A 23,087-nucleotide genomic window follows, 5' to 3' on the forward strand; every position below is an offset into this window, starting at 1 on the left:
CACAGTAGTAAAATATATTAGCTCTATGAATTTATCATGAAGAAATTGCATAGTATACAGAACAAAAAGGAATGGTTGCTAAAGAGCTCTCCTGAATTATTCCATGGCATTTTAGCATCCTCGCCTTTAGTCTTGCTCCTTTCACAGCAGCATTAAAATGGGAACTGATATGTAAGTATCATAAGTAAAGCTATCAACACAATTGTCCTAATCTAACCTAGTCTTTCACAAGAATGGATTTTGTATATATAAACTATTTTATTTACTTCAGAGTACTTTTGAATATGTTATCGTGAGTTAATGCATAGACTTGTTTAGAATATTGCTACCAATTCCACAGTCGCTCCTAATGGGACATCAGTACAATATGAGAGTCCACATCCTGACAGTCCTATGTTGATGACACTGTAGAGAGTTTGTCGGGTAGATGTAGCATAATGCTACAGATTGGCACTCTAAATTTGAGTAATTGTGAGCCGTAGGCAGCACGTGTCTGAGGTGGGCTTTCTGGCCATCTCAGAGCTCAAATCTTTGTCTCTGTACCTCTCGCTGTGAGCACAGGGAAGGAGCCCCGTATCCTACCAACTTCCACTGCACAGAGATGGCCAAACACTTTACAGTACAACTCAGGTGATCGTCCCCTGAAACATGACAACACAAGGGCAAATAAGATATTATGATCCAATTACATACTTCAATAACAGCAGAGGTTCACCCACTCAGAAAGACTATAAATATCATTCACATTTAGATTATCTTTCACACAACTCGAGATCAACGTAGGCATCAATGCGTAGGCATCAATTAGCCATTTAAATCATCACAAAAAACATGGTGTCCAATAGAAATGAATGCATAGCTGGTTTCCTACCGGAGGTCCACTCTGCAGTAGTGTGTCAGCCTGGACCAGGCCATCCCAGAGGGCTCAATCAGGAACCGTGCGGTTAGCAGCACTGCCTGTAGCCCCGCTTCCAGGTGAACGTTGTCATGGTCCACAGAGGAGGACACTAGCAGGCATAGGCCCCGAGGAAGGTCTCTACACCACCACCTAATCAAGAGAAAAATACAGCAAGGGTCATTGCTGTTATCTTAGGTTTCAATCAACAGCCTGAAGATTTAACAATTCACCTTACTGAATCAACAACATACTGAATCAACAACATGTTTGACTAACCCTGAGAAAAGGGCAGTCATAAGAATGATTGGTCTCTGGCCACTGCCCTTCAGTCCATGTCTCCCAATGAGGCGTTGGATAGAGCACCTGACAAGACAGACAGCTATTCTCGTCCGCCATGCGTACCTCAGCACTACGAAGTCCCTGTGAGGATGAGGTGCCATGCTGTCTGTCACAAAGTGATACACCTCTGTGTTGTCCTCTAGAGCCTCGATTACACGGCTGTGTAGTAGGTCGTCATCCCACAGGTGGCGCTCACGCAGAACTCTGTGCAACACTGTCTGGGGCGGGGCCTCGATCTCTGTGGTCACTTCCCAAAGACGGATGGGATGGCCATCCCCTAACTGAAGAGAACAAATGGATTGTGATTTTATGGTTTAGGACTGGACCGTATACTGTAGCTTTAACAAGCTAGCTAACGTGCCTTCACTCTTCAAAGTGGACAGGATTCACTTCATTCCAACAGCAAAAGAAGCTATGCCAAATGGTAAATTCATTTTCCAGTCATACAAAGATTGAAGGCCATACTGTCGTGACAATGTAGGGTAAAATTCAAACTCAATTTGGCAAACATGCTCTTGTGACTGAATGACAGCTAGGGGGCCCCCAACCCAAAACATATAGAAATAAAATATTTAATGTATTTTGTGACATTGAAAAATTGTCATACGTATATATATATATATATATATATATACATACACACACAGTGCCTTGCGAAAGTATTCGGCCCCCTTGAACTTTGCGACCTTTTGCCACATTTCAGGCTTCAACATAAAGATATAAAACTATATTGTTTTGTGAAGAATCAACAACAAGTGGGACACAATCATGAAGTGGAACGACATTTATTGGATATTTCAAATTATTTTAATAAATCAAAAACTGAAAAATTGGGCATGCAAAATTATTCAGCCCCCTTAAGTTAATACTTTGTAGTGTAACCTTTTGCTGCGATTACAGCTGTAAGTCACTTGGGGTATGTCTCTATCAGTTTCGCACATCAAGAGACTGAAATTTTTTCCCATTCCTCCTTGCAAAACAGCTCGAGCTCAGTGAGGTTGGATGGAGAGCATTTGTGGACAGCAGTTTTCAGTTCTTTCCACAGATTCACAATTGGATTCAGGTCTGGACTTTGACTTGGCCATTCTAACACCTGGATATGTTTATTTTTGAACCATTCCATTGTAGATTTTGCTTTATGTTTTGGATCATTGTCTTGTTGGAAGACAAATCTCCGTCCCAGTCTCAGGTCTTTTGCAGACTCCATCGGGTTTTCTTCCAGAATGGTCCTGTATTTGGCTCCATCCATCTTCCCATCAATTTTAACCATCTTCCCTGTCCCTGCTGAAGAAAAGCAGGCCCAAACCATGATGCTGCCACCACCATGCTTGACAGTGGGTATGGTGTGGTCAGGGTGATGAGCTGTGTTGCTTTTACGCCAAACATAACGTTTTGCATTGTTGCCAAAAAGTTCAATTTTGGTTTCATCTGACCAGAGCACCTTCTTCCACATGTTTGGTGTGTCTCCCAGGTGGCTTGTGGCAAACTTTAAACTACACTTTTTATGGATATCTTTAAGAAATGGCTTCCTTCTTGCCACTCTTCCATAAAGGCCAGATTTGTGCAATATACAACTGATTGTTGTCCTATGGACAGAGTCTCCCACCTCAGCTGTAGATCTCTGCAGTTCATCCAGAGTGATCATGGGCCTCTTGGCTGCATCTCTGATCAGTCTTCTCCTTGTATGAGCTGAAAGTTTAGAGGGACGGCCAGGTCTTGGTATATTTGCAGTGGTCTGATACTCCTTCCATTTCAATATTATCGCTTGCACAGTGCTCCTTGGGATGTTTAAAGCTTGGGAAATCTTTTTGTATCCAAATCCGGCTTTAAACTTCTTCACAACAGTATCTCGGACCTGCCTGGTGTGTTCCTTGTTCTTCATGATGCTCTCTGCGCTTTTAACGGACCTCTGAGACTATCACAGTGCAGGTGCATTCATACGGAGACTTGATTACACACAGGTGGATTGTATTTATCATCATTAGTCATTTAGGTCAACATTGGATCATTCAGAGATCCTCACTGAACTTCTGGAGAGAGTTTGCTGCACTGAAAGTAAAGTGGCTGAATAATTTTGCACGCCCAATTTTTCAGTTTTTGATTTGTTAAAAAAGTTTGAAATATCAAATAAATGTCGTTCCACTTCATGATTGTGTCCCACTTGTTGTTGATTCTTCACAAAAAAATACAGTTTTATATCTTTATGTTTGAAGCCTGAAATGTGGCAAAAGGTCGCAAAGTTCAAGGGGGCCGAATACTTTCGCAAGGCACTGTATATAAAAATGGTCATACGTATATATAAATATATATAAATAGTAATCTATTTATAATGATAATTAGTATTATTATTATGGAAAGGGGGATACCTAGTCAGTTGTACAACTGAATGCCTTCAAATGAAATGTGTCTTCTGCAATTAACCCAATCTCTCTGAATCAAAGAGGTGTGGGGGGCTGATTATTATTATTTCTAGTTATTTTTTAATGGAACTCAGTCAGGGTCTCAACTTACTGTTAAGAGTTAGAAAAGAAGAATACAAGGTGCAAGGTGCAATTTTGAAATGTGGTAGTGAATTAGCAGTTTTCCACTCGTTATGTCAGTCACTGACAGTCACTCAGATAGCCTATGTCAACTACATTTTTTTTATTGCTAATGTAGTCTTGTCAGTTATCTAAACCTTGTAGTAAACATCACCAAATTACCGGGCACGCAGGGCATGTGCCCAAGAGCCCTGACCTCCAGGGGGCCCTCATTGATTTTGTTAGTTACTCTCACTCGGATATCTTATGAAAAAATGCGTAGAATTGCAGGAAATTAGCGTAAAAACTGCAAATATTTCTCACCACCCAATGGCAAAATGTGTAGATTTGCAGGACATTACCTTTGAAACTGCAAAATGTTCTTTACACCCCATGGCAAAATGAGTAGAATTGCAGGAAATTAACTTTAACACTGAAATGTTTTGCCTGTGAGGTGGAGGGCCCACCCCCAACCAAATCTAGCTTAGGACCCTCAAAGTCTAGAGGCGCTTCTGCCTGCAGGAAAAACTAATATTAGTATGATTGAGCAGTAAACTCTGCTCTTGTATGAGAACATACAGCATTAGTATCAGCATGCAGCAGAGTCACTGAGCCATACCTTCTTGTAGGTCAGCTCTGTGTTCTCTGGGCATGGGGCACTGTGTCATCCTTTGCTCTTTGCTATGGCCTCCCTCAGTACAGCTTGGATGTTATCCTCCAGGTAGGCTCTGTAATCCACAGGATTGCCCTTCATATTCAGGCCCAGGCCGTAGAGAGGGAGTGGCTGGGCGTCTGCTGCAACGTAGGAGTTCCGCGACTGCAACATCATCTCATAAGGGGACTGTCACACCAAATAAGATGGCAATTGGGTTGTTTTTAAATGAATTACAGAGATGTATATAGCGGTTTTCATGAACGTATAGTGTAGCCTACTGAATTCCACTGAAAGTACATCAAGTTCATATCCAATATCACATTTATCCCATTTATGTACACTGTGAAAACATGATTATTTCAGTCATTCTAAAACCAATCTTTCTTAAAAATAAACCCGTCTTTAAAATGGGTCACATTTTTTTAACAATAGTCAAATGCAGCTGGATGGTGTTTTGTTGGAGACTGATTGTCCTGAAGGATCATGCTATTCAGAATAGAGACAATTTACTTCAAGGACTGTAGATTCACTATTCTGTATAATACCTAGAATAATTTCTTACATTCCACAATCATGTGGCTGAGCCCTTGACTGGCAGCCATGTTCTCACTCAGGTCCTTGTGGTCAGGTTTTCCACCTGCCCCCTTTCGGTGGATTAATCTGGCAGAAAGATGGGTCACTGTCAACACACATCACAATCATCCTCTAAGCTTTGAGTTCAATCACAGTACAATGTTGTCAATATGCAGCATTGTGATGAGGAAATTGTCAAGAGGAAAATGAATGGTCCAACACTGTCTGACCTCTGTAGTTTTGTTTGGGCTCCATTTTGACATGACACATCCATGAGGATGATAATAAGCAGAATGTTGGGGCATTTATTTAACCCAGATGAAAACAACTGCTCGAACACTGTCAGTCCAAGGTAGTTTTGTTTGTACAAAATGTTGACTTGACTCATCAATCAGAATGGGTACAGTGGAGCCACTAAAGCACTCATGTTCCCTAATGGTGATGGATGTAGGAGTGCAAGAGAATGCACCAGAGGGAGCTCTGGGCGTCATTTAAAAACAATGATCCAGCTGCAAAGGCATTAAGTGCCATGCAGCACACGCCAAAACAAATCAATACATGCCATGATACACACGCATACCAGTACATACCTAGGGGAGGTGCCCTCCTTCTTGGAGACGTTGAGGTGCAGGATGGAGGGGGCCAGGCACACGGCCAGGTTCCCAGCTGTCATCTGGTTCTCCTCAGCAGAAGCAATGTCACTGAGGAAGTAGAGCAGGGTCTGCAGGACCTCCCGGTTCTCGTCAGGCAGCAGGATGACTGCAGCCTGGGCTGCCTGAAGACGCATGTCCTTCAGGACACCTGGAAAATACACATGACAGATACCATCACCATCTTTGGAATCTCTGATGTTCTGATGTGTAAAATGATAATTTGACCGAGAACACAGACCAAAGCTGGTGTCTGAACGTCAATTGTTATGTTCATTTTATGATGCTATTTTAATATATGAGAATTAACCAATGAAATCAGACCACACCCGGTCATGATTACAGACACCTGTGTGTGTCTTTTGACACTATATAAATGAGTCACCACGCAGTGTTTGTCATTATACCCTGATGAAGACAGCTTGTCTGTCAAAATGTTGGACATTACATTTTTGCATCCTTTATTTGTTTTAAGTTTTAAGATCTTAGCATGATAATGAAGAAACTGATGACATCTGAATGAACTTGGTAATTATAGCAGTAGACATTCCATATAGATTACAACCAGACATTAAATCTAGACAATGATTTAATGCCATGTTTGTAAAACCTCTAAATACTAACTGCCGCTGTAAAATTCTAGCTGGGGGACATCATAGAGTACTGTATCATTATAATGCCTCTCAATTTTTTTTTTTACTTTATTTTACTAGGCAAGTCAGTTAAGAACAAATTCTTATTTTCAATGACGGCCTAGGAACAGTGGGTTAACTGCCTGTTCAGGGGCAGAACGACAGATTTGTACCTTGTCAGCTCGGGGATTCGAACTTGCAACCTTTCGGTTACTAGTCCAACGCACTAACCACTAGGCTACCCTGCCGCCCCAATAAGCTGATTGACTTCTCAGAGGAGACTATCTAGTCAATGATTTAAATCTGAGAATTATGTGCTGAGGGGTAATCTGAAGTAGACACAGGAGTTCAGTGCTTTCCAGAGTGGGTGGGGAGCACTTAGAGCAGTGATGGGCAACTTTGGGGCTACAAAAAATTTGAACTCCTCAGTGACTTTCAATGACTGACATAACAAGAGAAAAACTACTGATGCACAACTACCTTTCAAAATTGCACTATTCTAACTCTCAACAGTAAAGTTCTCTTTTTTTGGGGGGGGGAGACAGACAGGCTCAGGCAGGTCTCTGAAGTACTGTTTCAGCAGGTCAGCCACAGACTTACGGAAAATGTCAACCTTGACAGGAAAAGTAGAGAAACTGTTATTAATTTCACTGGTGTATTAGCATAATTCATAAACTTCTATGCATTATCATATATAATGTATCACCAAGTACATGAAATCTCACTACAATGGAAATAACATAATATATCTAGAGTGGAACACATACTAAGGTTACAAGGTTATACACACAATGTAGCATGAGGGAATATATGATCACTTTGAAGGGATGAGAGTGACTGTACCTTTTCCAGACATTGGCTACGGAGGTAGCGCATGGCCTGCTGGATGCCCTGGGGTAGGGGTTGCCCACTCCTTTGGACATTGATGATTGGCGGGACACCAAAAACCTGCTTGTCCCTGTAGTCAGGGACCTTACTTCTCTTCATAAACTTAGGAATTGACCTGCCAAAACCGAGGAAAAGGGGGACTAGATTCAATCTTTTCATGTAGATATCAGCATATAGGTTGTTAGATGAAATATATGTAATAATTCATATCTGGAAATTCATAGCATACTAACAGCCTCTGTACGATGTATTTTTTTGTGCATATTCCTATTTATTTCCGCAACAACACACTCACTCATCACAAATTGTAATCAAGCTAGTTGCCTCCTAAAGACATGAATGACATTGGGGAAAAAGGGTAGGCTATCGCTGATCATAAATGTTGATGATTGATGTACATCTGCTAGTTAGCTAGCTCAATAACGTTTTTATTTATTGTGATTCATCTTCAGTGCTCCTAAATAATAACTTAATAATATGATATTCATAATATTTCAACTCATGATATATGGCTGGCTGGCTAGTAGCCTGTGTGGATATTTTAGTATATGGTGGTTAACTAAAGTTGACTACCTCTGTGGCTGCTGCTGACACACATGTGCAACTCCCAACTGATGAAAGGAGGGAGTTGGGTCATAGGTGCAGCTCCTCTTTATGTCTTTCTGCCTCTCTCTGCTGCACATATCAGCCAACCAGAACGAATATTGATGATGATGTAAATCAAGTGTTAATCAAATGTTCTGCTGCAGCCTCGGCAGTACTGTTGATATTTAAAATAGGGAGCTTGCTACACACTCTCACGCATCTCAAGACATGGTTGGATACCTGTGCGCCCGGTATACCGGGAAACAGATGCAACCGATTATGCGAGAGCTCCAGGGCAAGACCAACAGGCACAATCAACGGACGGGGTCCGGGGCAGGGGGTGGCGAACTTGATGACGACTTGTGGACAGTGGGATCAGAACAACATCGATAAAAACTGTATACAAAAAAACTATATCCCCTCCCAAAACTGCACTTGGCGAGTGGGAGGGCAAGGGACAGGTGCTCAAGCACAGGTAGACTATCTGTGCACGTGCCCGACCACAGGTAACATTAGATATTTTCCCTGGACATCTGATGTCTTTTTTTTAATGAAAACTGTTTGGTCTAACAGTTTCCATTTTGTCTGAATATTCACATAATGCTTTTTCAGCTGAGGGATGAAGCTTAATTGGGTGACAGTGCAAGAGGGGAGATAAATTAAAGTTGGAACCTTTTAGTATGGAGAATAAAACCTGCGAATTCACTGCTGACAACTGAGCGTTTCCTAAAATGGCCATTGCAAAGAAAATGGGGATACCTAGTTAGTAGTTCAACTGAATGCATTCAACTTAAATGTGTCTTCCACATTTGAATCAGAGAGGTGCGGGTGGCTGCCTTAATCAACATCCACATCATCTGCGCCCCTGGGGAACAGTGGGTTAAGTGCCTTGTTCAGGGGCAGAATGACAGAATTTTACCTTTTGGTTACTGGCCCAACACTCCTACCCGCCAGGCGACCTAGTTTCTTTATGTAGGAAAATGTGATTTATTTTGGAGAAGCATGAGTCATCCGAATAGAAAATAAGAGCCTGAATGAGAGATGACTGTGAAGTTGTTCAAATCAAACTTTTTAACAGCCATCTTTGTGAAAAGCAGATTTAACTGTTATAATTCTATACATTAGCTTCAGACATGTAGATCAAAGGCCTTGCCATATGGAACAATGAATACAATTAATTTTAAAAAGCAACATCCTGACCACAAACAAAGCAATACTTGCTTCTGAGTAATTGGAAACATGAATCTCTTGAAATGAACCTTTCATTCCCTGGTTAAATGCATATCAAAGGTCAGTATAATAGAGTGCATAGAGTGCACTTCCCTACGTATTGGCCTTTATCTCAATTTCAGTCTCCACTCTCCAGTTCCCAAGGGCCCTCCACTCACCAGTACCCAAGGGCCCACCACTCACCAGCTCCAGCCATGTTTGTTGGGTTCGCAGTACTTCTCCATGATAGCAGTGAGCCGGAGCAGAGAGAACTTCTGCAGCAGATTGAGCTGAGGGGCTGACTGGCGGTTCATCTCCTGGGAGGCTGAAGTCAGGCTTGGCCTGTGAGAGTTCTGGAAACTATACCACCGTAGCTTCCTAGAGAGAGGGGAAATGTAATGGGAATAAAGGTGATTGTTGATCAACAGAGATGCTATGAGCATCGATTTGTGGTATTTCTTAGAGACTTGTTTCATTCATGTGTCTTTACTATTATACTCTGTCTAAACTTCAAGAGCTATTTAAAATGTTGGAAAAATATGGATGAACCTGAACATGTTATCTTCATGTTTGTAACATAATGTGTATAATAATGTACAGTCAGTGACCAGTTTATTAGGTACACCACCCCGTTCACAAAAAAGGTTCGCTCCTGCAGACAGTGAGTCACGTGGTCGTGGCTTGCTATATAAAGCAGGCATCGAGGCATTCAGTTACTGTTCGATTGAAAATGAGTGACCTAAGTGACTTTGAGTGTGGCATGATCATCAGCGCCAGGCGCGCCGGTTCCGGTATCTCAGAAACATCCAGCCTCCTGAGCTTTTCACGCATGACAGTGTCTAGGTTTTACCGAGAATGGTGTGACAAAAAAAACATTCAGTCAGTGGCAGTCCAGTGGGCGAAAGCAGCTCTTGATGACAGGTCGAAGGAGAATGGCAAGAGTTGTACAAGCGAACAGGTGGGGCACAGACAGACAGTACAACAGTGCTGTGTAGGACTGCATCTCGGAACGCACAACTCTTCGGTCCTGGTCACAGATGGGCTATTGCAGCAGACGACCACACTGGGTTCCACTCGTATCAGCTAAAAACAATAAGAAGCGGCTCCAGTGGGCACACGATCACCAACCCTGTGTTAAGCGGCGCGACACAGGGGAACCCAAGAGCAGACACAGATGAGGAAACAGGGATGAATGAACCAAATATTTATTGTTACACAGGGAGATATGGAGTGCAGATCCGGGGAAGCTCGGATGAGTTGCAGAAAAAACAGATATGGAAACTGAGGTTGGAGTTAGCTGAGTAGAACAGGGTAAAACAGGTCCTGAGGGGAATCCAAGGTAGTGGTGGTGAGTAAAATCCAGAGCAAGGTAGTTGGTTGGTGAGATGTGGAACAGGAGCCAGTGACAGAGCGGTAATGAGCAGAGATTACAATCTGGCAGAGCGGAAGTGGCAGGACTGAGGTTTTGTAGACGTCTTGATTATGTAACAAGTTGCAGCTGGCAGGGATCTACTCTGACTCCAGCACACCTGTCTCCAACCACACAATTACACAGAGACGGAGAGAGAGTGTACAGGGGGAGTACGTGCAGGTCAAGAAGACACAGGACGAACAGCAGATGTAACACACTGGGCAATTGAGTAGTGGAAAAACATTGCCTGGTCTGACGATTCCTGGTTCCTGTTGTAATATGCTGATGGCACCAGAGGGAATGACAGACGTTTTTCAGGCTCCTGACCAATTGTGCAATTTTGAGTATTTTTTTCATGCTTATCTTAACCTTTTTTGTACATAATGCCTCCGCCATCTTTTCCTACGACCAAAAATAGCTTCTGGACATCAGAACAGCTATCATTAATTGAGCAATGTTTCCATGCCGCAAAGAATTCAGGCTGTTTAGAGGCAAAGCAGGGTCTGACCTGGTACTATGTACCTAATAAACTGGCAGCTGAGTGTATGTTTACCTGCTTGGCCTGGTTAAGGAAGGGCCCACTCCTGAGTCCCTCCTTTCTCTCATCTCAACATCCTCCACCTCATTCAATGAGTTTCCTGTGCTGTCGTAGTCACTGCTCATTGTGCCTATATCTGACATAGACTGCTCCTCAAAATGGAGGCTGGAGGAGCATGCTGTTTCTCGGGTCTCGTCATTGTCCTCCTCCTCATGCCTGTCATTGAGCTCCTGACACCACTGGTCTATATTCAGCTGAAGGCCATGGACATGATGTTGAAGGATATCATCCAGTTGCTCAAATACCTTTTCTCTCAACTCATCTGAACTGCCACTAGCCTCAGGTATATTGTCATATTAAACACAAGTTCCTTCTTCTAGGAAACATGTTGAAGTCCTGGGAATCCTGACTGCTGCCCAAGGAGAGGTTGACGTCCTCCATCTGCCATCCACCCAGCTCGTGAAAGTTGGAAGTAGTGCACAGGCTCTCAATGGATAGGGATTTGGGGAACGTTCCTGACTTGTGGTCCATTGGCAGATGAACCAGACAATCTAGTCCATTTCCATAGCCACTGTTCTGACTAACCTGTTTAGATCCCTTCCACCCTCCAATCTCATAGTCCTCTAGATAGAGCCAACTGTTCTTCACCTTAGCTCTGTCCACAACTGGGAACCTACTGGCTGTAATTCGACAGATCGTATGGGCCTTTCCGCTGGCATTTACACTGCTATTATCTGTAGTGTTCTTTTTTAAACCAGGTAGACTTTCATTGGGAGTGCAATGCAAACTGCCAGGGGTTAGTGGGAGCTGCAGCTGAGTGGTCACAGCTTGGCCATCTGTTACTTCCCTCTCTTTCTTTTTTCTCTTGAACAACTCCATTCTCCTCAGGAAGGTCTTGGAACACCTCTTGGTCTTCTCTCTGCAGGCAGGAACAGTAACCAGGTCTTTGGGAAATGCAGATCGGTCCTCACTGCTCACGGTGGGTCCGTTGAGAGATTGGGAGCCACGGGATTCATGGTGGGAGGTGAGGGTGTAGGGCTCTGCCGTGCTGTTGACCTGACTGAAGGGGGTTCCCCTGCTGGACATGGTTTCTTTGGCACTCTCCACACTCAGGCTGCTGCTGCTGTGGGTGGAGGTGACCTCCAGGTTACTGAAGTCACTCAGGATGCTTTCGCTACTGGCTGAGGCCATGGGGAGCAGTTGGGGGAGATGTGCGGGGAAAGCTGGGGGAGATGTGCAGGGAAAGGGTACGCAGTCGCGACCACGTCTTACTCTCTCGTTGGAAAGCCCAGCGGTCACTGATGGCACACAGGTCATCCTCCTCAGAATCTTCACTCTGCATCAGATGAGAGAACAATTAATGCATTTTTTAACATGGTTATGCATGGATCATTTACATGCAAAGTAAATATAGACTTACTTGAGCATGTAAAATGGAATATAAAACAATGATAATATACAATGTCTTCCAGCAAACTCAGATATACTGTGAAAGTCAGACGCATATAACAATAGCAGTGAATCTAGTGACTGGCCTGCACACAAAAAACAGAGACAGATCACATTTATAGGTCTACACACCATTTTGCACTGAAAAAGGACCTCCAGCTCATAGAGGCACATTTATTCAAGGTTGACAGCCTCCTATGTGGAAATGAAAGAGATAAAATGAAAAAACATGAAAAATATCCACGTTTCTGGGTTGTTTACAAGTGCAGTGCCAATCCAAAAAAGCTAGCCATCTATAAAAACTGTTTTGTGTTTCAAATTACTTAATTAACAATGTCAACCTGAAAGAGAGACATTTCGCTGGTTAGATAGGTAGTTAAACTCGTAAGGTATTGATAAGAAAAATTAGAATTCACAAAAACAAATCATTCTGTTTTTCATGTCAGTAGCTAGGTTCCATCCAATTGGCAACAGATTTTCAGGTGAATATAAAAATAAATCTGCATGAATAAAATATGCGCCTTTTCCCACCAGAGAAGTTTTTCCATGAAATTGTGCATTATGACATAGCGCACATGAAAGTTAAATGTGTTCCCATCATACTTTAAACTCTGCTGATGGTTTTGTCTCTAAAAATGTTGTGTTATATAGCAAATGTGCACATGCACTCGAGCCAACAGCTCACAGATACAGCCTGGTATTTGCTACATGATGACATTATTACAGACAAAAGAGTGAGATCATTTTTACTTGTCAAACAGCAGCCAAGCATCAATCATCATGTCAGCAGAACAAGACGCTCGATATTTATTGGAAAGTAGCATCAAACCTCATCATCATGCACTTTCACCACCCTGTGAAGTTCATTATAACTTGTTTCATCTGTAGCCTATTAAACTGTATGCTTTCCCAAGTCGTAGTGGGAGGACCACACAGCATATCATCGTGTGACTCCAAAAACACTTCAATTTTATTTTATTTGATTTATTTATTTTATTTCACCTTTATTTAACCAGGTAGGCTAGTTGAGAACAAGTTCTCATTTGCAACTGCGACCTGGCCAAGATAAAGCATAGCAATTCGACACATACAACAACACAGAGTTACACATGGAATAAACAAAACATACAGACAATAATACAGTAGAACAAAAGAAAACAAAAAGTCTATATACAGTGAGTGCAAATGAGGTAAATTAAGGAAATAAATAGGCCATGGTGGCGAAGTAATTACAATATAGCAATTAAACACTGGAATGGTAGATCGGCAGAAGATGAATGTGCAGGTAGAGATACTGGGGTGCAAAGGAGCAAAATAAATAAATAAATACCCTTATGGGGATGGGGTAGGTAGATAGCCTATCTGTAAACAGCCCATGTAAGTACACGTGCAGTGATCTGTAAACTGCTCTGACAGCTGGTGCTTAAAGCTAGTGAGGGAGATGTGAGTCTCCAACTTTGCAATTCATTCCAGTCATGAGAACTGGAAGGAAAGACAACCAAAGGAGGAATTGGCTTTGGGGGTGACCAGTGAGATATACCTGTTGGAGAGCGTGCTACGAGTGGGTGTTGCTATGGTGACCAGTGAGCTGAGATAAGGCGGGGCTTTACCTCGCCGAGACTTGTAGATAACCTGTAGCCAGTGGGTTTGGCGACGAGTATGAAGCGAGGGCCAACCAACGAGAGTGTACAGGTTGCAATGGTGGGTGGTGTATGGGGCTTTGGTGACAAAACGGATGGCACTGTGATAGACTGCATCCAGTTTGTTGAGTAGAGTGTTGGAGGATATTTTGACATCACCGAAGTCGAGGATCGGAAGGATGGTCAGTTTTACGAGGGTATGTTTGGCAGCATGAGTGAAGGATGCTTTGTTGCGAAATAGGAAGCTGATTCTAAATTTAATTTTGGATTGGAGATGCTTAATGTGAGTCTGGAAGAAGAGTTTACAGTCTAACCAGGTATTTGTAGTTGTCCACGTAAGTCAGAGCCGTCCAGAGTAGTGATGCTGGACGGGCGAGCAGGTGTGGGCAGCGATCGATTGAAAAGCATGCATTTAGTTTTACTTGAGTTTAAGAGCAGTTGGAGGCCATGGAAGGAGAGTTGTATGGCATTGAAGTTCTTCTGGAGTTTAGTTAACACAGTGTCCAAGGAGGGGCCAGAAGTATACAGAATGGTGTCGTCTGCGTAGAGGTAGATCAGAGAATCACCAGCAGCAAGAGCAACATCATTGATGTATACAGAAAAGAGAGTCGGCCCGAGAATTGAACCATGTGGCACACCCATAGAGACTGTCAGAGGTCCAGACAACAGGCCCTCAGATTTGACACACTGAACTCTATCAGAGAAGTAGTTGGTAAACCAGGCGAGACAATCATTTGAGAAACCAAGGCTGTCAAGTCTGCCAATAAGAATGTTGTGATTGACAGAGTCGAAAGCCTTGGCCAGGTCGATGAATACAGCTGCACAGTAATCTCTCTTATCGATGGCGGATATGATGTCATTTAGAACCTTGAGCGTGGCTGAGGTGCACCCATGACCAGCTCTGAAATCAGATTGCATAGCGGAGAAGGTATGGTGGGATTCGAAATGGTCAGTAATCTGTTTGTTAACTTGGCTTTCAAAGACCTTAGAAAGACAGGGTAGGATAGATATAGGTCTGTAGCAGTTTGGGTCTAGAGTGTCACCAACCTTTGAAGAGGGGGATGACCGCGGCAGCTTTCCAATCTTTGGGAATCTCAGACAATACGAAAAAGAGGTTGAACAGGCTAGTAATAAGGGTTGCAACAATTTTGGCAGATAATTTTAGTAAGAGAGGGTCCAGATTGTCTAGCCCGGCTGATTTGTAGGGGTCCAGATTTTGCAGCTCTTTCAGAAGATCGGCTATCTGGATTTGGGTAAAGGAGAAATGGTGGGGGCTTTGGCGGGTTGCTGTGGAGGGTGCCGGGCAATTGACCGGGGTAGGGGTAGCCATGTGGAAAGCATGGCCAGCCGTAGAGAAATGCTTATTGAAATTCTCAATTATAGTGGATTTATCAGTGGTGACAGTGTTTCCTAGCCTCAGAGCAGTGGGCAGCTGGGAGGAGGTGCTCTTATTCTCCATGGACTTTACAGTGTCCCAGAACTTTTTTGAGTTAGTACTACAGGATGCAAATTTCTGTTTGAAAAAGCTTGCCTTAGCTTTTCTAACTGCCTGTGTATATTTGTTCCTAACTTCCCTGAAAAGTTGCATATTCGATGCTAATGCAGAACGCCACAGGATGTTTTTGTGCTAGTCAAGGGCAGACAGGTCTGGCGTGAACCAAGGACTATATCTAGTCTTAGTTTTTGAGAGGGGCATGCTTATTTAAGATGGTGAGGAAGGCACTTTTAAAGAATAGCCAGGCATCATCTACTGACGGGATGAGGTCAATGTCATTCCAGGATACCCCGGCCAGGTCGATTAGAAAGGCCTGCTCGCAGAAGTGTTTCAGGGAGCGTTTGACAGTGATGATGGGTGGTCGTTTGGTTGCAGACCCATTACAGATGCAGGCAATGAGGCAGGGATCGCTGAGATCTTGATTGAAAACAGCAGAGGTGTATTTGGAGGGTGAATTAGTTAGGATGACATCTATGAGGGTGCCCGTGTTTACTGATTTGGGGTTGTACCTGGTAGGTTCATTGATAATTTGTGTGAGATTGAGGGCATCAAGCTTAGTTTGTAGGATGGCCGGGGTGTTAAGCATGTCCCAGTTTAGGTCACCTAGTAGCACGAGCTCAGAAGATAGATGGGGGGCAATCAGTTCACATATAGTATCGAGGGCACAGCTGGGGGCAGAGGGAGGTCTATAGCAAGTGGCAACAGTGAGGGACTTGTTTCTGGAAAGGTTCATTTTTAGAAGTAGAAGCTCAAATTGTTTGAAAATGTTCAGTTTGCGGTAGGAATCCGGGGATAAAAATAACAGGTCCGTTAAGCTCCGGTTAGAATCACGTTGTTCGAACTGGCGAGAGCTTTCCGAGCTGAAGGTTAGCTGATGACCTCTGGCAATGGTTTGCTGACTGATATCTGGTAGTTAGCTGGCTAGCTTCAGTTGAGGGATTCCAGATCCGAATATAAATACTTTCTGAAAAAAAAGCAGATCCACGCCACATTGGGTGAGGCGGGTTGCAGGAGAGTATTTAGATGAGGTTTAGCAAAATATTTTAAAGGATATGCAACGAAAAATATGTAAGACGATATATACAAGGGACACGACATGACAAAGACGTCTGACTGCTACGCCATCTTGGATTTTTATGTGAGGGTTATTCTATCAATATTTGCGCATTAAAGCATTTCCACCGCCAAATCTCGCATAATGTGTAATATTTCCAGTATTTTTTAAGGATCACATACATACCTGGCTTCCCTTAGTAATTGTGTTCCAGATCAGTTTGCATCTCATGCATATATTTCTATTTTTAAGGGGTCCCATGCATTTAGGTCCCATGCAATGGGACTTGACAGTGAATGAAAAAAACATATGCAAATCCCCCACCCCCCAAAATTGGAGTTCAAGGGGGCTCAAACATCTTTGATGGATCAAAATGCATGACTTATCTTTGGAACAGAACATAATTCAGTGCAAGACTATGCAGACATGAAGGCCTTGTAGCCAGGCTGTTACATTTTTACATCACTTCACCCAGAGTGAATTTTACACCATGTAAATTGCTGCACTACAGATTTAAATGAGTCTATGTGTGAGACATTTCACAAAGAGGTTTATTTAGAAAATGATGATATGTCAAATGATGTCAAAAAAATGTACGAGTCAGAAAGTCTACCATTAACTTAATTTTGCTTGGTTCATGACTTTTTGCTGAAGACAGACAACAGTTATACTGTTCTCGTACAGCTCAAAGTTGCAATAGTTGGAACTTGAAAACAGTAAAAAAAGTTATTTTTTCATTGTTATTGTATCATATCGAAGGGCCCCTCTTCACCTTCATTATTTATGCTGGTGTCAAAGACAAGCTATGACATTCACAATATTTTTCCAATAATTATCTTAAACATGTCACTGCTTAATGGTAATCAATGTAACAATTTTATTTTCATAAGAAATGTGCTTGAGAAGGATTTTATTAGTCATACATGCCATGTTCTCAATTCAATATTTTTTGGAATGCACATTTTTTAAAGTATATTTGTATTCTGGTAACATAGAATCATAGCTACTCCTCTGAGGAGAACCTGATAGCATGTAGTGACTCTCAGAGCTTAAGCGATTGTGGGATTCAATTGGCAATTCAGTCATGTATTTCTACTGCTCTTACGCACATACACACACACACAAAGAGAGAAATCATATCAACTCAAATTATAGTATGCCCACACACCAGAATGCTGTTCAAAAGAGTTAATTTATTCATAGATTTGTGCAACTGATGATCAAGTTAATGACTGGTCTAAGATAACATAAATTGTTTTAAGCTGGTCATACCAAGGTGTAACGAATCTCTTCGTCATCTGAGGAGGGGTAGGAAGGATCGGACCAATATACTTCGTGGTAAGCGTCCATGTTAATTTATTAGACTGGACACACGAAACAAAATAACAAAGTGAAAGGAAGAAACGAAACAGTTCTGTCAGGTGAATATACAAAACAGAAAACAACTACCCACAAATCCTAGTGGGAACACAGGCTACCTAAGTATGGTTCTCAATCAGAGACAACGATTGACAGCTGCCTCTGATTGGGAACCATACCAGGCCAAAAGCAGAAATACAAAACATAGAACAAAACCATCGAATGCCCAACCCAACTCACGCCCTGACCAAACTAAAACAGAGACATAAAAAAGGAACTAAGGTCAGGATGTGACACAAGGATTTTTTTAGCAATTTGATTTAGAATTTTGAGACCCGTTATCAAAAAAATATATTTAAAAAATGTGGATTTTATTTATTTATTTGGCATTACTGCTATTAGCCATTATAAATGCATTGAATAACAGATTCACAACATGGAACATCAGATAGTCCCCCCAAAAATATCAAAACAAAGTTTGATTATCAAAACAAAGCATAAATTGACAAAATGGCTAGAAACAAAGAACTTCTTGTGAAACGTGTCAGTCTATTCTTGTTCTGAGAAGTGAAGGCTATTCCATTCGAGAAATTCCCAAGAAACAGAAGATCTGGTACAACGCTGTGTACTACTCCCTTCACAGAACAGCACACAATGTCTCTAACCAGAATACAAAGAGGAGTGGGAGATTCCGGTGCACAATTGAGCAAGAGGACAAGTACATTAGTGTCTAGTTTGAGAAACAGACGACTCACAAGTCCTCAACTGGCAGCTTCATTAAATAGTACCTGCAAAACACCAGTCTCAACGTCAACAGTGAAGAGGCAACTCCGGGATGCTGGCCTTCTAGGCAGAGTTTCTCTGTCCAGTGTCTATGTTCTTTGCCCATCTTAATCTTTTACTTTTATTGGCCAGTCTGAGATATGGCTTTTTCTTTGCAACAAAACATTTTCTGGAATGCATTTCAAAGCAATAAATGCATAGAACAAAAAAAATTAATGTTTTCAGTTCATTTTGCACGATGAAATACTTACCCTTGTCAGAGTCGTGTGTATAGGTGGCAGGAAAGTCAGGCACAGGAGAATCAAACTTAGTAGAATGGAGTTGTTTAATGACATTAAACAAAACATAACTCCAAAACTAATGAATAATATAAAACAAAGTGGGTATGAGGACCCGTCGCGCACCAATACAAACAACACAATCTAAACAACAAACAATCTCTGACAAAGACATGAGGGGAAAGAGAGGGTTAAATACATAATAGGTAATGAGTGGAATTGAAACCACCGCTTTGCGACATTCCTTAACTCCCTTACTCCCCAAGCCCAGACTCAATATCATAACTAGAGGCCTGTGTTCCCAAGCACCATTACTGTTTCACTGTGCTCTCCACCAGGGAAAGCCTGAAACTCCAGCAGTAACAGGGAAATTGTGAAATACGTCTTCACAAAATCAACTTTCAGAAGGAATAGAGCTGTATCTGAACAACTGCCAAATTACCAGTCTACTCAGTTATTCAGGACATCAACATGTATATCAAGGGAAAAATGAACTAAATCTGTGTGGCCCATATCATCATTGAGATGATTAGAGTAGTTGTAAAAAACCTGTAGTCAATTAATGAATTTCAAGCTGAAAGCCCTGTAGAGTGAGCTGTGTGGGTCCCCGGGGAAGCCATGCTTCCTTCTCATGCAGATCTCCTTTCCCTTACTGCCATATAGCAAACTGGCTCCAGGAAAAGGTCTGGGGTACTGTAAATGCAGACTCATTGGGATCACTCATTGGAAACAGATTAAACCAGTACCAACCCCCCACTGAAACTAAAATAGCTACATGACATACACTTCCACCATTGAGACTTGGTTAGCCTCATGTCCTCATAATGGATTAATGGGTATCTATCACATATTTAAGCCAAACTAGCAGAATCGTCTCTGCTGTGGAGTCATGATTCATTTCCAAAGGGAAGGTCAAAACCTAAAACACCCCAAAACAAAACAATTACTACAGTGACTGACATTTACAGGAATCTCCCTTTGGCATGTCAGAAAACTCCCTCAACAAAATAGTACACTATTCCATATCCCGCCTCTCATCTCTAAACATCCATTGTCCCTTCCCTGTGATCAGTTCGAGAAGCAGCTGGAAGGATGTTGAAACTTCAAACAGATTTGCCTTGAGGCAAGTGCAGCATCCTGACCAGAGCTACCATCTGTTTTCCTTCCCTACGGTGTTCATTTGAGCCGCCTGCCAATTGGAGTCTAGTCCTTCCCTCATGCTGAGTCTTAAAGCCGCCCTCTGATCCTTGACACCGTCAGACACCAGGACAGCTGAGACTTGGGGAGTCTTAACACATCTTCATTCAGTGCTCCTTACAAGGGAACACTGATCATGTTCTTCTCTGACGTGTACCTCACTGCCGCTATCTACAGTGCACAAGCTTTAGAGCAATACAATAATTAAGTATATAATATGGATGCCATATTGTAATTCTACAAGTGATGATGGAAGTAATTAAATTGGCAGCAGATCTTTACAAAGAAATACAGGTCGCTGCATTCGTATAAATCGTATTACAGTATGAGACACTTCAACCACAGTCTTTTCGTTCATCAGCAAATTTACGTCAATCATGGCGTTACTGGCTCAAATTCTTTTAGTTGCCAGCATATGGAGCTTTCGCTTATGTTAGCCTAACTGTGTTTCATAATCAAAGTAATCTACAAATACCCAATATATCAGGTCATTGAGCATTTTTATGAGACTTGTTGCTATGCTTGATTAGATTTTATGACTGTCTGAATGTAAATGTGGCTGTCTCTTCAAGGGTCCAAGGGGAACAGAAGGGAGGACTGTCATTCTGGACGTGAGAGGTGAGCAGGAGGCCTGCCTGAAAATGGTCAGAACGGTCGGTGGCTGTTCTGCTTTGGGTTGGGGGAGAGAGTACTGATCAGGAAATGTGTCTGTCTCTGGTAGTGGAGGTGTTGCTTCTAGTTTGACACTACGGAGAAACAGAGCCATGGTGGAATGGGGTGGGGTAGGATGGATGGGAGGCTAATGGCCTACAGGAAATCCCTAGCAGTGGGAGGGAGTGTTGACACAAAGGGAGATGTTTAAACCACATTGTCCGGAGAGGATCTACATATTTTATGCTAGTGTGTTCCCTGTGCTGCTGAGAGCATCAATTACTATATAACCCATCATGTATGTGCTATCTTATGATCATGTTCTTCTCTGACTGTTGTACTTCTCAGGGAATTTCTGAGGACCATGAAATAGACAACATTGGGCATGGCCCAGGGGCACACCTTTGGTTTTAGAAGTGTGGGGGTCCTCCCATTTTGGGGGGCATCTAAAGCTCATTTTCTGCATTTCTACACAATCTAATATGGCCCATGGCCCTTCTAGCGGTATCTATTTAGAGCAACAAAAAATAAGCAGTAAGAGATCAGTATTAAAAAAATGTAAGCGATTGATAAGACTGAACTAGATCTAGGATAATTCAATTATCAATAATGTGTTGCACATTTAACCAATAGCCTAACAAATGGACAACCCTTACAAGTAAAGTACAAAGACAACTTTTGATCATCTTTAAGACCCACCACCCACCAACCCCTCTTTTACGCTACTGCTACACTCTGTTCATCATATATGCATAGACACTTTAGCCATATCTACGTGTACAGTGGGGAGAACAAGTATTTGATACACTGCTGATTTTGCAGGTTTTCCTACTTACAAAGCATGTAGAGGTCTATAATTTTTTATCATAGGTACACTTCAACTGTGAGAGACGGAATCTAAAACAAAAATCCAGAAAATCACATTGTATGATTTTTAAGTAATTGATTTGCATTTTATTGAATGACATAACTATTTGATACATCAGAAAAGCAGAACTTAATATTTGGCACAGAAACCTTTGTTTTCAATTACAGAGATCATATGTTTCCTGTAGTTCTTGACCAGGTTTGCACACACTGCAGCAGGGATTTTGGCCCACTCCCCCATACAAACCTTCTCCAGATCCTTCAGGTTTCTGGGCTGTCGCTGGGCAATACGGAATTTCAGCTCCCTCCAAAGATTCTCTATTGGGTTCAGGTCTGGAGATTGGCTAGGCCACTCCAGGACCTTGAGATGCTTCTTACGGAGCCACTCTTTAGTTGCCCTGGCTGTGTGTTTCGGGTCGTTGTCATGCTGGAAGACCCGGCCACGACCCATCTTCAATGCTCTTACTGAGGGAAGGATGTTGTTGGCCAAGATCTCACGATACATGGCCCCATCCATCCTCCCCTCAATACGGTGCAGTCGTCCTGTCCCCTTTGCCAAAAAGCATCCCCAAAGAATGATGTTTCCACCTCCATGCTTCACAGTTGGGATGGTGTTCTTGGGGTTGTACTCATCCTTCTTCCTCCAAACACAGCGAGTGGAGTTTAGACCAAAAAGCTCAATTTTTGTCTCATCAGACCACATGACCTTCTCCCATTCCTCCTCTGGATCATCCAGATGGTCATTGGCAAACTTCAGACGGGCCTGTACATGCGCTGGATTGAGCAGGGGGACCTTGCGTGCGCTGCAGGATTTTAATCCATGACGGCGTAGTGTGTTACTAATGGTTTTCTTTGAGACTGTGGTCCCAGCTCTCTTCAGGTCATTGACCAGGTCCTGCCGTGTAGTTCTGGGCTGATCCCTCACCTTCCTCATGATCATTGATGCCCCACGAGGTGAGATCTTGCATGGAGGGTGACCGAGGGTGATTGACCGTCATCTTGAACTTCTTCCATTTTCTAATAATTGCACCAACAGTTGTTGCCTTCTCACCAAGCTGCTTGCCTATTGTCCTGTAGCCCATCCCAGCCTTGTGCAATTCTACCATTTTATCCCTGATGTCCTTACACAGCTCTCTGGTCTTGGCCATTGTGGAGAGGTTGGAGTCTGTTTGATTGAGTGTGGACAGGTGTCTTTTATACAGGTAACGAGTTCAAACAGGTGCAGTTAATACAGGTAATGAGTGGAGAACAGGAGGGCTTCTTAAAAAGAACTAACAGGTCTGTGAGAGCTGGAATTCTTACTGGTTGGTAGGTGATCAAATACATATGTCATGCAATAAAATGCAAATCAATTACTTAAAAATCATACAATATGATTTTCTGGATTTTTGTTTTAGATTCCGTCTCTCACAGTTGA

At 42.4% G+C, this 23,087-nt stretch overlaps 1 pseudogene; it reads right to left on the bottom strand.

The window, feature by feature from the left end:
* Positions 1–203: 203 nt before the first annotated feature.
* Positions 204–22,818, bottom strand: LOC135549373 (stAR-related lipid transfer protein 13-like; annotated as a pseudogene).
* Between the last annotated feature and the right edge of the window lie 269 nt (positions 22,819–23,087).

Source organism: Oncorhynchus masou, chromosome 12 (genome assembly GCF_036934945.1).
Source record: "Oncorhynchus masou masou isolate Uvic2021 chromosome 12, UVic_Omas_1.1, whole genome shotgun sequence".
Taxonomy (NCBI): domain Eukaryota; kingdom Metazoa; phylum Chordata; class Actinopteri; order Salmoniformes; family Salmonidae; genus Oncorhynchus; species Oncorhynchus masou.